The 14,026-nt window shown below is 44.8% G+C and overlaps 1 protein-coding gene across 4 annotated transcripts in view; it reads right to left on the bottom strand.

Annotated features, from left to right (window-relative positions):
• The window catches only part of TAOK2 (TAO kinase 2), an 867,950-nt gene that overhangs the window by 93,278 nt on the left and 760,646 nt on the right, over positions 1-14,026 (bottom strand). The gene's annotated exons all lie outside the window — the stretch shown is intronic.

The raw sequence follows: 14,026 nt of genomic DNA, 5'->3' as shown, positions 1-14,026 counted from the left end.
ACACTCACTTTTATATAAATTCAGATACCAAGATCATCGGGTAAGTACTCTTCGAGATTTGAATTTTTACAATTTTCAAAAATGGACAGTGCATTTTCTGGACCAGCAATATTTTCAACATGTGTTTCCTTCGGGCACCTTTCAGCGACTTATGGGACTGTTCTTCTGAACTTAAGGTGAGTATTGGGCAAGGTCCAAGGCCACACCAACAGGTCACCTCGGAAGACTCTGGGGAATCTGGATGCGCAGGTGTGTCTTGGCGTTGGGTGTCCCATTCACTTAAATGGGAGAATGGTTCGGTTACAAAGAGGCTACAAGCACGGACTGGGGCACCAGTCCAGCAAAACCCACAGGGGGTCTCGACCCTTGAGATCCTCAGGCATACTGGGACACCTTTGGTCCACTTTTCCTCGGGCAGTGAGGCTCGGGTGCAGTGGTGTCTTTTGGGGTTGGATTTCGGTGCAAGAGTCTCTCGCAGTTGGAGGGGGGCCTGCAGCCGGCAATTGGAAGTCCAGTTTGAGCAACCTCAGTGTGGGCTTGGCTCTTGTGGGCCCCATTGGCACAGTTACCTTCCTTGGACTCTGGCGCATGGGTGCATAGGTATTTTGAGGTGCTGGTCACATACTGACGTCTTTGCTTTGTGAAAGAGTGGAAACATGACAGCATGGCCACTCACAAAGTGGTTTTCACTGTCCCTGAAGTCCGTCAACGTGCAGGTTGGTCTTCCTTATTTCTGTTGTCCGGACTGGGCACAACAAGCCTTTGCTGCTGCAAGGGGTCTGGTACCAAGGTATTGACCGTGTATGGCTCAGATTGGTCCTGGTGTCCTCCCACTTGGTGGAGAGACAGATCTGACCTTCAGGAGCGCAGGGTCCTCTTTCTGGGGAGCAGCTGCACTGGGCTGACTGGGAAGCAGCAACTCGGTGGACCGCGCACTTGCGTCTGCGGTGCCTGCGGCTGCAAGGGAGTAGCTCCTTTATTCCAAGGGAGTTTCTTGAGGCAATTGGCAAAGCACTGGCAGCTCTCTGGGTTTCTTGGAATCTGCACAGCGGCAGGACGAGTCTGCTTCTTCCACGATTGTTTGGGGCAGCAGTCAAGACTGCCACGGTTGACGCAAAGTCAGTCGTTGCTCCTCGGTTCTCCTGACAGGACTCTTCTATGTCCACTCCTCCTCTTGATCTGTTGAAATTTGAAGATCTGGCATCAGGGTGTCCCATAAATGCCCAATTTAGAGGCGTTAAAGGGAGTGAGGGGTAGTAGCCAATGGGCTACTTACTCCTGGGGTCACTACACCCCCTACATGAACACTTACTGAGGGAAGTGTGCATAAACCTGTCCCAAAATTCCAAAGCGTGCCAACACAAAGATGCACATTTCTGAAAAATTGTATCCACATCAGGTTAGGCCATCTTAGGTGTTGTACTAGCCTGGGGTGGGCATGCCTGTCTGACTTGCTATTTTTTCTGCCTGTCCAGGTGCCAAAGGGCTCTGGACAAAGGGGGTCAGCTTCCTCTCCTGTGAGGGGAGACAATCGCATTTCAAAGATGCCAATTTCTTTGAAGTTTGCCGGCCTAGGAAGACTAATCAGCAGGTCATCCTGTGGAAGGGTTGTGACACCCACTTCGGGAACAGGCTTTGTTCCTGACCTCCTGAGAGCAAAAAGCTCTCACTCTAGGAGGTCAGAAAAGTGTCTTGAGTGGCAGGATGGCAGGAACGAAATGGTTACTTTCCAGTAGGAGTAGTTTTGCAGCATGAAGAGTTTTCTGGATTCACATGCTCTACATTATTCTGCCATCTAGTGGTTGGGTCTGGAAATGTCTGTTTCGTGTCTTTTTTTTCCTGTGGGGCGTCGATCACCATTTGGTGCTAGGTCCATCCCTTGTGACGTCAAACGGTGTCCCTGAAGTTCCTGTGCGTGGTACCCATCTTCTGATTCTTTTTACCACTTTTCCTTCCTCTGTTGAATATGGTATGTCTTACATTTTCTTGTATTAAGTTCTTTGTTTTTCTTTTACGTTATCTTTTCTCCCACCTGTTGGCATTCCTCCTCTGAGGGGAGGTGGGTGGGTCTCATGTGAATCCAGAAAACTCTTCAAGCTGCAAAACTACTCCTACTGGGAAGTAACCATTTCGTTTTGCAGCATGAATCCTTTTGCTGGATTCACATGCTGTGCATTAGATTATGTAGAGGTTTCCCCCTCCTTGGGGTGGTTGTGGTAAGATGAGGAAGACCTTGAGAACAGGTGTTGAAATACCTTTTGTCCCACCTGAGCTTCCTTTGTCATCTGCATATCCTGGCAGTAAAGCTTGATGAAGGTGTGTGGAGATGCTCATGTCGCCGCTGCACATAGTAGCTATTGGCACTTTGGCCATGAAGGACAGGGTTGCCCCAATTTTCCTTGTTGAGTGGGCTTTTGGCCGGGAGTTTAGAGTTTTTCCCATTGAGGAATAGCCTATCCGAATTGCTTCTATAATCCAATGTGTAATTGTCCCCTTTGTCACAGGTGTTCCCTTGTTGGACTTGAAGTGAGAGACAAACAATTGATTCCCCTTACGGAATTGTCTCATCTCCTGTAGACAGTATAGTAAAGCCCTTGTCCCATCCAAGATATGAAGGTTTCTTTCTAGTCGTCTTTGTGGGTTTTTGAAGAAAACGGATTCATGTGGAATTTGCTTACTACTTTTGTGAGTAATTAAGGGTTGGTTCTTTGGATAACCTGGTCCTTGTGGATTTGCATGTATGGTTCCTCAAGAGTTAATGACTATAGTTCACTTACTCTCCATAGGGATGTTAAAGCTATTAAGAAGGCAGTCTATCATGATGTATCAGAGTTCTGCTTTGTGCACAGGTTCAAACGGTTCTGTCATTAGCTGTGTTAGAGCTGTGTTTAAGCTAAACATTGGGGCTGGAGCCTTCCTTGGGGTGCAATCCTCTTGGAACCTTCCAGGAACCGTTTGAGGACTGGTGATATGAAAAACCTTTTGAATGAATCTCCTCTGGTGTAGGCTACAATCGCTGCCTGGTGGACCTTGAGGCTTGGGTAGTTGATCTTGCTGTCTAGCAAGTGCATAAAATATATGAGCACGGTTTGCTGTGTGGATATTGAATTTAGTGTATTGTTCTCGGTACACCATATGATGTACCACTTTCACTTAGGTGTGTAGCATTGCCTTGAGGTTTGTTTTCTTGCCTCACTTAGTATCTCTGTTGTCCTTTGCACTAAGTTTCAATGTCCAAACTATGTATTCAGGCCCAACGCTGCTAAGCTCAATGTAGATGGTTCTGGGTGAAAAATGTGACCCCCTCTGCATTGTGAGAAGGTCCTTCTCTGCCTTGAATGAACAATTGTTACTTACCTGTAAACAGGTGGTTCTCCAGTATTGGTGTCTTTCATAGATTCACATGCTTGAATATTCCCCGTCGTCGGAGTGGGAGTCCCACGGTAAATAATATAGCAATATATACAGTCATTATATATATATATATATATATATTACCTACTGGCGGTCGCCAGTAGGTAGTTCTAGTTAGGACCACGTTTCCATAGGAAATCCGCAACATTCTATTTTGAATAACTTTGGCGTCGGTTGACGAATCCTCGCGAATTTTTCAAAATAGGTGGGGCGCTACGCTCCGCTCCTACCCTGAAAGTCTCGGGGGGATTCGTCAAGCGGGGGCCGAGATAAAAGGGGGGTCCCAAAACGCGTTTTTCCCATGCATTTTTCCATAGGACTTTTAGACACAGCTACAGCCCGAACGGCTGAACAGAATTACTTGAAATTTGGCAGAGAGGTAGTCCTCAGGTCAAGGAAGTGCCTTTTGTAGGTTTGGTGTAAATCTGTTCAGTAGATTCTGAGAAAATAGCCTTTAAATCAATATATATATCTGAGCCAGCTTACGGTGCGCTTACGGTGCGCTTACCGTACGCGTACGGTGGCGTGCGCGAGCGCGATTCTGATTGGCCCTTAGATCTTAGTAAACATTCGAATCGGTCGAAACCAGGAAGCGGCGGCCGCCATTTTCTCTCTCGCACTTTGACAGGGGGATGAAAAAACAAGGACAAAAACATGTAAAGGGGCTGTTTACACAGCTCCCAACCACCTTGCCATGTCGAGGGAGTCCCCAACGACCCCCCAAGTGAAAAAAGGCAATTTTAATTTTTTCGAAAATTTCGCCGATTACGCTTACCGTACGCGTACGGTAAGAAATATTAAAAAAAAAAAAAAAAATATCCACAATCTCCCCACCCCGTGTGCAAAAGATGCCCGAAGGGCACCTTTTGTGCATGGCTTATGAGAGCTTAATCAAAACATATATTTTACCTGTCACAACGATGCTCATCATATGTCCTCCATGTGCGCACGGTGCGCGAAGCGCATCGTGCGTTCATGGCCCATCTAGCGTAACGTGGGCACGCGGTGCGCGAAACACACGTTATAGTTAGGAATTAGCATTTAAAAAACCTTGCAAATTCACTGACAAAACCATAGGTTTCACACATGTTATAGTTAGCTGGACATTTTACTGATAAAAAACCAATGAAATTCCCCCGTTATAGTTACTGTAGGCAACTATAACTCACGCGACCGTAATCCTCTGCTGATGACATATGTGTCTTTATGAAAAAAAAATATTTGTAATATATGTATAGCTAAAATTTAATGGAAGAAGACATGGGCAAATAAGTGTCTAAATACAGTATTAGCATCAGCAGAGGATTACGGTCGCGTGAGTTATAGTTGCCTACAGTAACTATAACGGGGGAATTTCATTGGTTTTTTATCAGTAAAATGTCCAGCTAACTATAACATGTGTGAAACCTATGGTTTTGTCAGTGAATATATATATATATATATATATATATATATATATATATATATATATATATATATATATATATATACACACACACATAAGTAATCATATAAAAACAGAGATATAAGTAAGTGATAAACATCAAGAATGTCCCTATATGAAATCTCCATAGAGATATATGGAAAGAGAAAAAAGACATTCGCAGTCTGTCATTATGTTAGTCCAAACTACGGCCAATCAGGCGCCAGCTCCTCTCTAGAACCTTCTCCTCAGAGCTCCTCACCTCAGATTTTCGTAGCACCAAAGTGACTTCAGAGTGTATGAGGAGAAGAGAGCCTCTGAAGGGAGGAGGGAGGGTCGCATGTGAATCTATGAAAGACACCAATACTGGAGAACCACCTGTTTACAGGTAAGTAACAATTGTTCTTCTCCAGTATTGGGGTGTCTTTCATAGATTCACATGCTTGAATATAGAATAGCCAGAAGTAACAATTATTATTGTTTCCATAGTTATAACAGCACTAAACAGTTGTAATGCCAATCAATATCCTTATATATATGATATTACTGAATATCTATATAAGTGTAAATGAACCATTATCTCAACAGTAAATGGAAACAATATGGAGGAGGGAAGGAAGAGGCTCACCTTATTTAAAAAGATTGCGAAGCACTGCCTGCCCAACTGCAGCATCCTCCTCGTTTAAAGTTGCCAAGCAGTAATGTTTCGTAAACGTATGTCTACTTGACCACGTAGCTGCTCTGCAGATCTGATGTAAAGGCACTCCAGCAAATAATGCGGTTGAAGAAGACATCGCTCTAGTGGAGTGAGCCCTCACTGGTGACTGCAATGGCTTGTTTGCCTTTTGATGGCAGAAGACGATGGCTGCTGAAACCCAACGTGCAATAGTTGGTTTTGTCACTGGACGTCCCTTGTGATAGCGTCCATAAGCTATAAAGAGTTGATCAGTCTTCCGTAAAGAAGCTGTTCTGCTGATGTAGAATTTTAAACATCGTTTCACATCCAGGGAATGTAATCTCTGCTCCGCAGGAGTTTGAGGATTAGCAAAGAAGGTTTTCAAAATCACTGGTTCGTTAATATGAAAGTCTGAAGGTACTTTAGGCAAAAAAGTTGGATTTGTACGCAACACTACAGAATCTGGTTTGAACTGTAGGAAAGGCGGATTTATGGTAAATGCATGAATGTCACTGACACGACGTGAAGACGTTAGTGCCAGAAGAAGAGCCACCTTCCATGTTAGAAACTTCAACTCGACCTTGTGAATAGGTTCAAATGGTGGCCTCATCAGTTGTGCCAATACGATGTTCAGATGCCACAATGGAGGTGGGCGTCTAACAGGAGGAAATTTACGAAATAACCCTTTGAAGAATTGTTGGATAATCCTTGAAGAACAAAGGGACGTTGAACCATCTTGACGGAAACAGGAGATTGCCGCCAGAAAAACCCTCAAGGTTGAATGAGACAATCCGGAGTTTGCTAAATGCAAGAAGAAAGGTAGCAATTGTTGTGGCGTGGAGTGAAATGGATGAACTTCATTAGCTGCACACCAGTGGCAGAATCTTTTCCACTTTAATTTGTACGTCTTTACCGTAGAAGGAGCCCTCGCCTGAGCCAAGATGTCTCTACAGTCCTGCGGGATGTCTAAATGGGCAAATTCACAGTGCTCAGGTTCCAAGCTGATAAGCTCAGTGAGGAGGGGTTCGGATGACAAATTTTCCCCTTGCTCATTGTCAGAAGATCTGTACGAGGATGTAGAAGGATTGGTTCGCATTGAGACATTCGGAGTAACTCTGAGAACCATGCTTGCCGAGGCCAACGGGGGGCTACTAGAAGTAGATGGCAAGGTTGCCTCCGCATTTTCCACAGGACCCGAGGTATGAGTGGGATTGGAGGAAAAGCGTAGGCAAACAGATTGCACCAGTTCATCAAAAGGGCATTGCCCCGTGATCCTTGGTGGGGATGCCAGCTTGCATAGTGTCGGCATTTGCGGTTCTCTGGTGTGGCAAAGAGATCCAGCTGTGGACGTCCCCATCGTCGAAATATCATCTCCAGCGTCGGCTGATGTAACTCCCATTCGTGGGTCGACGAGGTGGACCTGCTCAGGGAATCCGCTAGGATATTGGATACCCCTGGTAGATGAACTGCTGCAATCATGATATGATGGTTGAGAGACCAATCCCAGATCGACTGGGCTAGACGAGACAGTTTCGGGGATTTTGTTCCGCCCTGCTTGTTGACGTAGTGCATGCAGGTTGTGTTGTCTGTCTGTATGAGGACTGATTGTCCTTGGATTAAAGGAAGAAAGGATTTGAGAGCCAGAAATATAGCCATGAGCTCTAACCTGTTGATGTGCCAGGCTTTTTGGCATATTGTCCATTTTCCCTTGATTGATAGATCCTCCAAATGAGCAACCCATCCTTCTAGAGAGGCGTCTGTTGTTATTGTCATGTCTGGTATGATTGACAGAAATGAAATGCCTTTCATCAGATTTAACGGTTGTGTCCACCATTTCAGTGCCGACTTCATCCGATCTGTGACAGTTACGAGATCGTTGAAAGAACCCGTAAGCTGACGCCATTGAACATCCAGTTCTTCTTGGATGGGGCGTGTCCGTAACCTGCAATGAGGGATCAATGCAATGCATGCCGACGCCATTCCCAGAAATGACTTCAACAGTTGTACAGAAACGGATCTTTTTGATCTGATAAGGGTTACCAGACGGAGAATCCTTTGAAGACGGTCTTGGGAGGGAAGTGCCCTGGCCGGCACTGTCTCCAAAGTTGCTCCTAGAAAATCCCTGAAATGAGAAGGCTGTAGATGAGACTTCGCAGTATTTATGCTGAGCCCTAAGGCGTGAAACAACTCCTTGCAAAGACGTGTATGCTGTCGAAGTTGAACCTCCGATTGTGATTTTAGGAGACAGTCATCCAGATATGGGAAGATCTGCACACCCTGGAGACGTAGGAACGCTACGACAGGGGCTAGCACCTTTGTAAACACTCGCGGGGCCGAGCGTAAGCCGAATGGTAGTACTCTGAACTGGAAATCCTTCCGACCCACTCGAAAACGAAGGAATTTCCGATGTTGTCGTAGTATGGGGATATGAAAATAAGCATCTTGGAGATCGATTGTTGCCATGAAATCTCCTTGTGAGAGTAAGCGCAAGATCTCTACAAGCGTCAACATGCGAAAGGATTGTTTCTTGAGAAATCTGTTGAGAGCCCTCAGATCTAGAATGGGCCTCCATTCCCCGTTCTTCTTGGTGATAAGAAAAAAATCGGGAATAAAATCCTTTTCCTTTTTGAGATCTTGGAACTACCTCTATAGCTCCCTTGTCTATTAGAAGTTGAACTTGATGTAACAGTTCCTTGATATGAGCTGGTGGTGGTCCGGTAGGCGGTGTGGGTGGAGGGAATTCGGTGAACTCTAGAGTGTGACCTCTTTCTACAATGTCCAAAACCCAACGGTCTTTTGTTATGGAGGACCATTGAGAAGAGTACAGAGAGATTCGACCTCCAATTTATTGGGACTGATACAAGTCATTGTCTCTTAGGGGTAGAACCCCTATAAGAGGATTTTCCTCTGTAAGTCTTGGAAGACTGTTGTCGAGAGGTTTGCTGTTGGTTATAGGAATAACGGTTGGAACCTTGGTTATATGATCTATACTGGTTGTTTCCTCTTCGAAAATTAGAAGAGGTGCCGCGTCCGCGTGCACCCCGAATGGACTGTTTCGGAAATTGTAACGTGCCCAGAGAGCGGGCAGTTTCCGTATCCTTCTTTATTGATTGGAGAGCTTCATCTACATGATCTCCAAACAAAGCCTCTCCATCATATGCCATGTCCAATATTTTTGCCTGTACCTCCTGACGAAAGGATGTTGAGCGCAACCAACCTTGCCTGCGCAATACCCTGCCCCAGCAAGCTGACGGAATCCCATACAGGCGATATCAACTGCACAGTCTATCATCTCCGCAGATGTACTCTCACCCTCCTGGAGTAGCTTTAGGGCCTCACTCTTCGATGGTTCCGGCAGTTGGTCAACTAACGCTGAAATATCCGCCCATACCGGACGGTCGTAGCGGCCTAAAATGGCCAGAGCATTAGCCGCTCTTACATTGGTGGAAGCATATTGAAGAAAATTTCCGCCCTATGGCGTCCAAACTACGTCCATCATGATCAGGTAGTGCCGTGATCGTTGACGCAGGGTTTCTAGCCCGGCGTTGCGCGGCCTGTGTCACCACAGAATCTGCCTTTGCTTGACCAGTAAGATACGCTGACGCTCCCAAAGGCGATTTGTACTTTTTTTCCAATCTGGGCACCTGTGCTGGAAGACTATTTGGGGTCTTCATAATCTTTTTGCCTTCCTCCCAAATAAATTCGATTATAGGGATTGTGTGTGTGTTTAAAAGGCTGGTTTTTGAAATCGTAAAGGAAACATTCCTCCTCCTTATGCTCCGTAGTCAATTTGAATCTCTGTGCTGCCCTATCCATTAACTGGTGAAAACTGGCGATATCCACCGGTGGTGAGTCACCAGGTATCACTGGCGAGGGAGATGGTGTTTGAGCATGATAATCATCCCACTCCGTCATACCATCATCGTCATCATCATCATCACCACCATAATCGAGAATTTCACCATCCTCCCTATCTTGAGGATTTTCTTCCTCTTGTTCAGTGACCTGAGAAGGTACTGCCCGAGTGGAGGAATGTTGCAGCGGTAGCGAAGGTGTTACCACCGATGGAATTGGGGCTGGTACCCGTTCCGATATAGTTGTTGGCACCACTGGGAGAGGCGGGACCACAGCTTCTTGCGGTGATAACGGAAAACGTCTATTATAATCGTCCAACAGGAGTTGAAGATTTGTTATGAGGGATAGTGGTAGCGTCGCAGTTTGTCTTTCTGTAGGAACTTCTTGCTGGTAAAATTGTTCCTCATCCTCACTACTATCGTCTTGGCACTTAATTATTAAATGTGAGGGACTGCGGGCCGTCCCAAATGATTCAGGTAAACCCTCTTCTGAATCCTGATCAGAATCCGTGGCAAACAATGGAGAAGGAAGATGGGAATCCTCCAACAATATAACTTCACCCGACATATCAGGTCGAGAACTTGGTGGCAAAGGAATCAAAGGAGCAGCGGCAAACGACTAAGTAGGTGCTGTGGACGTGGAGGAAATCTGAGTAGCAGTCGTCCTTTTAATTTTAATTTGCACTGAAGAGATTGCCATCGACGGTACCGGAGATATAGAAGGTAGTGAGGACATCCTTGTAGATGGACTTGTCAAAGGAACCATAGTCGATGGGACTATCGTCGACGTAACCATAGCTGATGAAATTAGCGTCGACGGGACCATCGTCGACGGATCCTTCGTCGACGGAACCTTCGTCGACGGAACCTTCGTCGACGGAACCTTCGTCGACGGAACCTTCGTCGACGGAACCTTCGTCGACGGAACCTTCGTCGACGGAACCCTTGTCATCGTCGTCGGCAGAAACGACGACGAGGTCTTCTTCTTCTTAGTCGACGGGTCACTCGACGACGTACTCGTCGACGACGATTTCTCAACCTTCGACGACGACGAAGTCAATGTCGACAAGATTTTTTCCTTCTTCGTCGACGACGATGCAATAGGTACAATAGAGGATACAGTCTTGATGGTACTGATTAACATAGTCGACGCCGACAACGTCGACGGAACCGTCGACGACGATGTAGATGCTGTCGTCGTCCTGAGTGTCACCGTCGATGAGCAGGAAATTGCAGATCTCGTCGTCGGAAGCAGCCTGAGAACTATGTCTCGTGGGCGACAAAGCAGTAGTCAAGGCAGAAGAAGTGGCAGATGTCATAGTCAAAGACATTTTCTTCTTTTTCAGAAAAGGAGAAGGTAATTCTTGTATGCTACTGCGCTTAGAGGCTGTGTGGGAACGGCCAGAAGTAAGGCTTTTTACCTCAGAAACCACTTCATCTTTATCCTTAAGTCTCTGTAGCCATAACAAGAGACGGCCTTCCCTGTCCTTCAAAGTTTTTGTAGAAAAAGTTCTACAGAACTTACATTTAGCCACTTCATGGTCTGGGTAAAGACAGTAAATACACTTACTGTGTGGATCTTCTGAGAATAAACGTAGCTTTCCACAAGAAGAACAAGGTCTAAACAAAGACTTCTTACTTGAAGACATGTTGAATAGAACAAAACTGAGCAGAGCTCAGGGAGACTCCCTTTCACACGACGTGCGGTAGAAAATCTGAGGTGAGGAGCTCTGAGGAGAAGGTTCTAGAGAGGAGCTGGCGCCTGATTGGCCGTAGTTTGGACTAACATAATGACAGATAGACTGCGAATGTCTTTTTTCTCTTTCCATATATCTCTATGGAGATTTCATATAGGGACATTCTTGATGTTTATCACTTACTTATATCTCTGTTTTTATATGATTACTTATATATATATATATATATATATATATATTATGACTGTATATATTGCTATATTATTTACCGTGGGACTCCCACTCCGACGACGGGGAATATTCAAGCATGTGAATCTATGAAAGACACCCCAATACTGGAGAACTGATCATCTGTCTCTTGGACAGTTTGAGTAGGCTTGAGTACCAGATTTGCCTTGCCCAATGAGGAGCTATGAGAATTAGGTCTGTTCTTTGTTGTTTGACTTTTATCCAGTACCCTTTGTAGCAGTGGAATTTGAGGAAAAGCATATGCAAATTTTGCTGACCAGTTTAGCGCAGGGCATTCCCTTTTGATAGGTGGCGTTGAAACCTGGAGGCAAAGAATTGCAATTTCTTGTTCCCCACTGCTGCAAATAGGTCTATTTCTGGTGTCCTCAAGAGACTGAAGACCCTTTGCAGACTCCTTTGCTTTATCAACCATTCGTGTGAGCTGCTGTTCTGCCTGCTAAGCTGATCTGAACCTGTGTTGTCCCTTCCTGGCAGGTGACTTGTCTGCAGGTTGATTCTCCTTGAATTGGCTCATTTCCATATTTCCTGATAGTTTGCTTAGGGGAAATGATTTTCTTCCTCCCTGTTTGTTGAGGTAAAACACTGTTGTGGTATTTTCCGCCTAGATCAATACGGTCTTCCCTCCTATGTGGGCTTAGAATGCCTTTAATGCCAGGAACACAGCCTTCATCTCTAGGAAGTTGATATATTTTATGGAGTCTGCATCATTCCATTGACCCCCCCTACCCTCGGGTTTCCTGAATGTACTTCCCAACCCTTGTGGGATACATCTGTTGTGATAGTCAGAGGGAGTTGATGATTTGAAAGGTCTGACTAGTGTTATGTTCTTGGATGCCCACCATTGTATCTCTGTCTGAACCTTTTTTGTTACACCCACTAGATCCTCCCAACACCCGGTGGTTTGTGACCAACTGTTGCCCAGCCACTCCTGTAGAGGGGGCATGTGTAGACGTGCATGGGTAATGAGGAGAGTCCATGACGCTATCATGCCCATGACTGTCATGACTGTCAGAGACTGTATCTTCTGGTAGAAGTGAGCCTGCTGTTTGATAGCTTGTATCCTCCTTTGGGTTGGGTATGTCCATGCAAATCAAATCAAACCACTTTATTCTGCTAGCAAAAGCCATAAAAGTACACTACAAACAACAATTTTCATACGAAGAATACATAAAATCATGTTAATACATTTTGGATTCAATAAATATACCACATACAAACAGTAAAGGAATACCGATAAAAAGAGGTGACCTATTTCATTTATCCGGCAATGAAAACAGTTATATCAATATAAAATCCATCAACATTTTAAAATTTCTGCACCCTTTCTTCCTGTGTTTAACTGCCGCCACCAAAAAATTTGCAACATTAAAAATCTCCAAAGGGAGGATTTAAAAACTTTCTCCTCAGAGCTAAAATGCTCACAAAACATTATAAAATGTACGGTATCCTGTGTTGAGAAATTGTCACAAGTACAAAGGCCTAAATCATTTACCCTACTCCACCCCCTTTACATCTGCTAAAAGACCAGGAATAAGACTGAAACGAAACCTAGTTAAAAGGAATCGGTGAAAAGGTTTTGTGACAATTGTCAAGTACGGTTCTATCCGTGGGACTGTCTTTAACAGGAAATGGGCTTTTACCGTGGGTTTCACAATCTCCAATGCCTCTTTATCTGTAGGCAGCACGTTTAAAAATTGTACTTTAACCCATGCCAGGTACTCTTTCACAATCTTTTCTGGAGTGGCAAAAAGTTCAGATCGTCCCAGTTTACCTAACGTTGACTTTACATATTGTATCCATTTGATTTTACTTACATTGTCCAGCGCTACACAGTCCCTGACAATTTCTCTATTCAGCGCCAAATCTGTGTTAATCCATATCTTTATCCAACAAACCACGGGGCCCAGCCCGATTTGGTCCTCAACAAAACCACTACCCAACTCTTGATGAATAGCATAGGTAGGGGTAAATTGGGGAACGGCCAGGAGATATCACAAATTTATTTTCAACTTGCTGAATTTCTACTACGGGTTTGTATCCCCAAATCGTAGACCCATACCTTGCTATAGCAATACTTTTAGATCTATAAATTTTGAGCAAAGCTTCAAGGGGCTTCGCTCTTAGTCGGGATACAAACCCTTGTATAGCAGCTATGGACCTAGACATTGCATGTTTTTTCGCCCTTAACTGGGGAGTCCAGGAGCCTTGCTCATCTACTAAAACTCCCAAATACGAAAAAGAGGAAACCCTTGACAACTCAACTCCTTCACAATAAAAAGATTAAAAAATTTTGGCTTCTGCCCTATTGTCATCCTGTGCGATTTGGTTTTATTAAGAATAAGGTCCAAGGAGTGTATGAAGGACCCAAATGAATCCAAAAGTCTATGCCGACCAACTGCAGTGCAAGCCAGAAGAACCGAATCATCAGCATATAGGAGAGCAGGAATAACCCTGTCTCCTATACGAGGAATATCTAAAGTGGCAGTGCTAAGGGAGGTGTTTAAATTATTTATGTAGAGTGTAAAGAGCAAAGGGGCTAGGATACAGCCCTGTCGTACCCCTTTGTCAATTTTAATCTAATCACTGCATTTTCCATCTTGGCTGACTCTAACCCTGGCATAAAGATCCTTATGAAGATCTGCTAAGAAATAGACTAAGCAGAGGTCCATCCCCATACCTATCAATATTGTCCATAACTTTGATCTATTTACTA

This window comes from Triturus cristatus, chromosome 7, assembly GCF_964204655.1.
Source record: "Triturus cristatus chromosome 7, aTriCri1.1, whole genome shotgun sequence".
Lineage (NCBI taxonomy): Eukaryota > Metazoa > Chordata > Amphibia > Caudata > Salamandridae > Triturus > Triturus cristatus.
The sequence above is the reverse complement of the archived record's forward strand: the minus strand, read 5'-3'. Positions and strand labels throughout refer to the sequence as shown.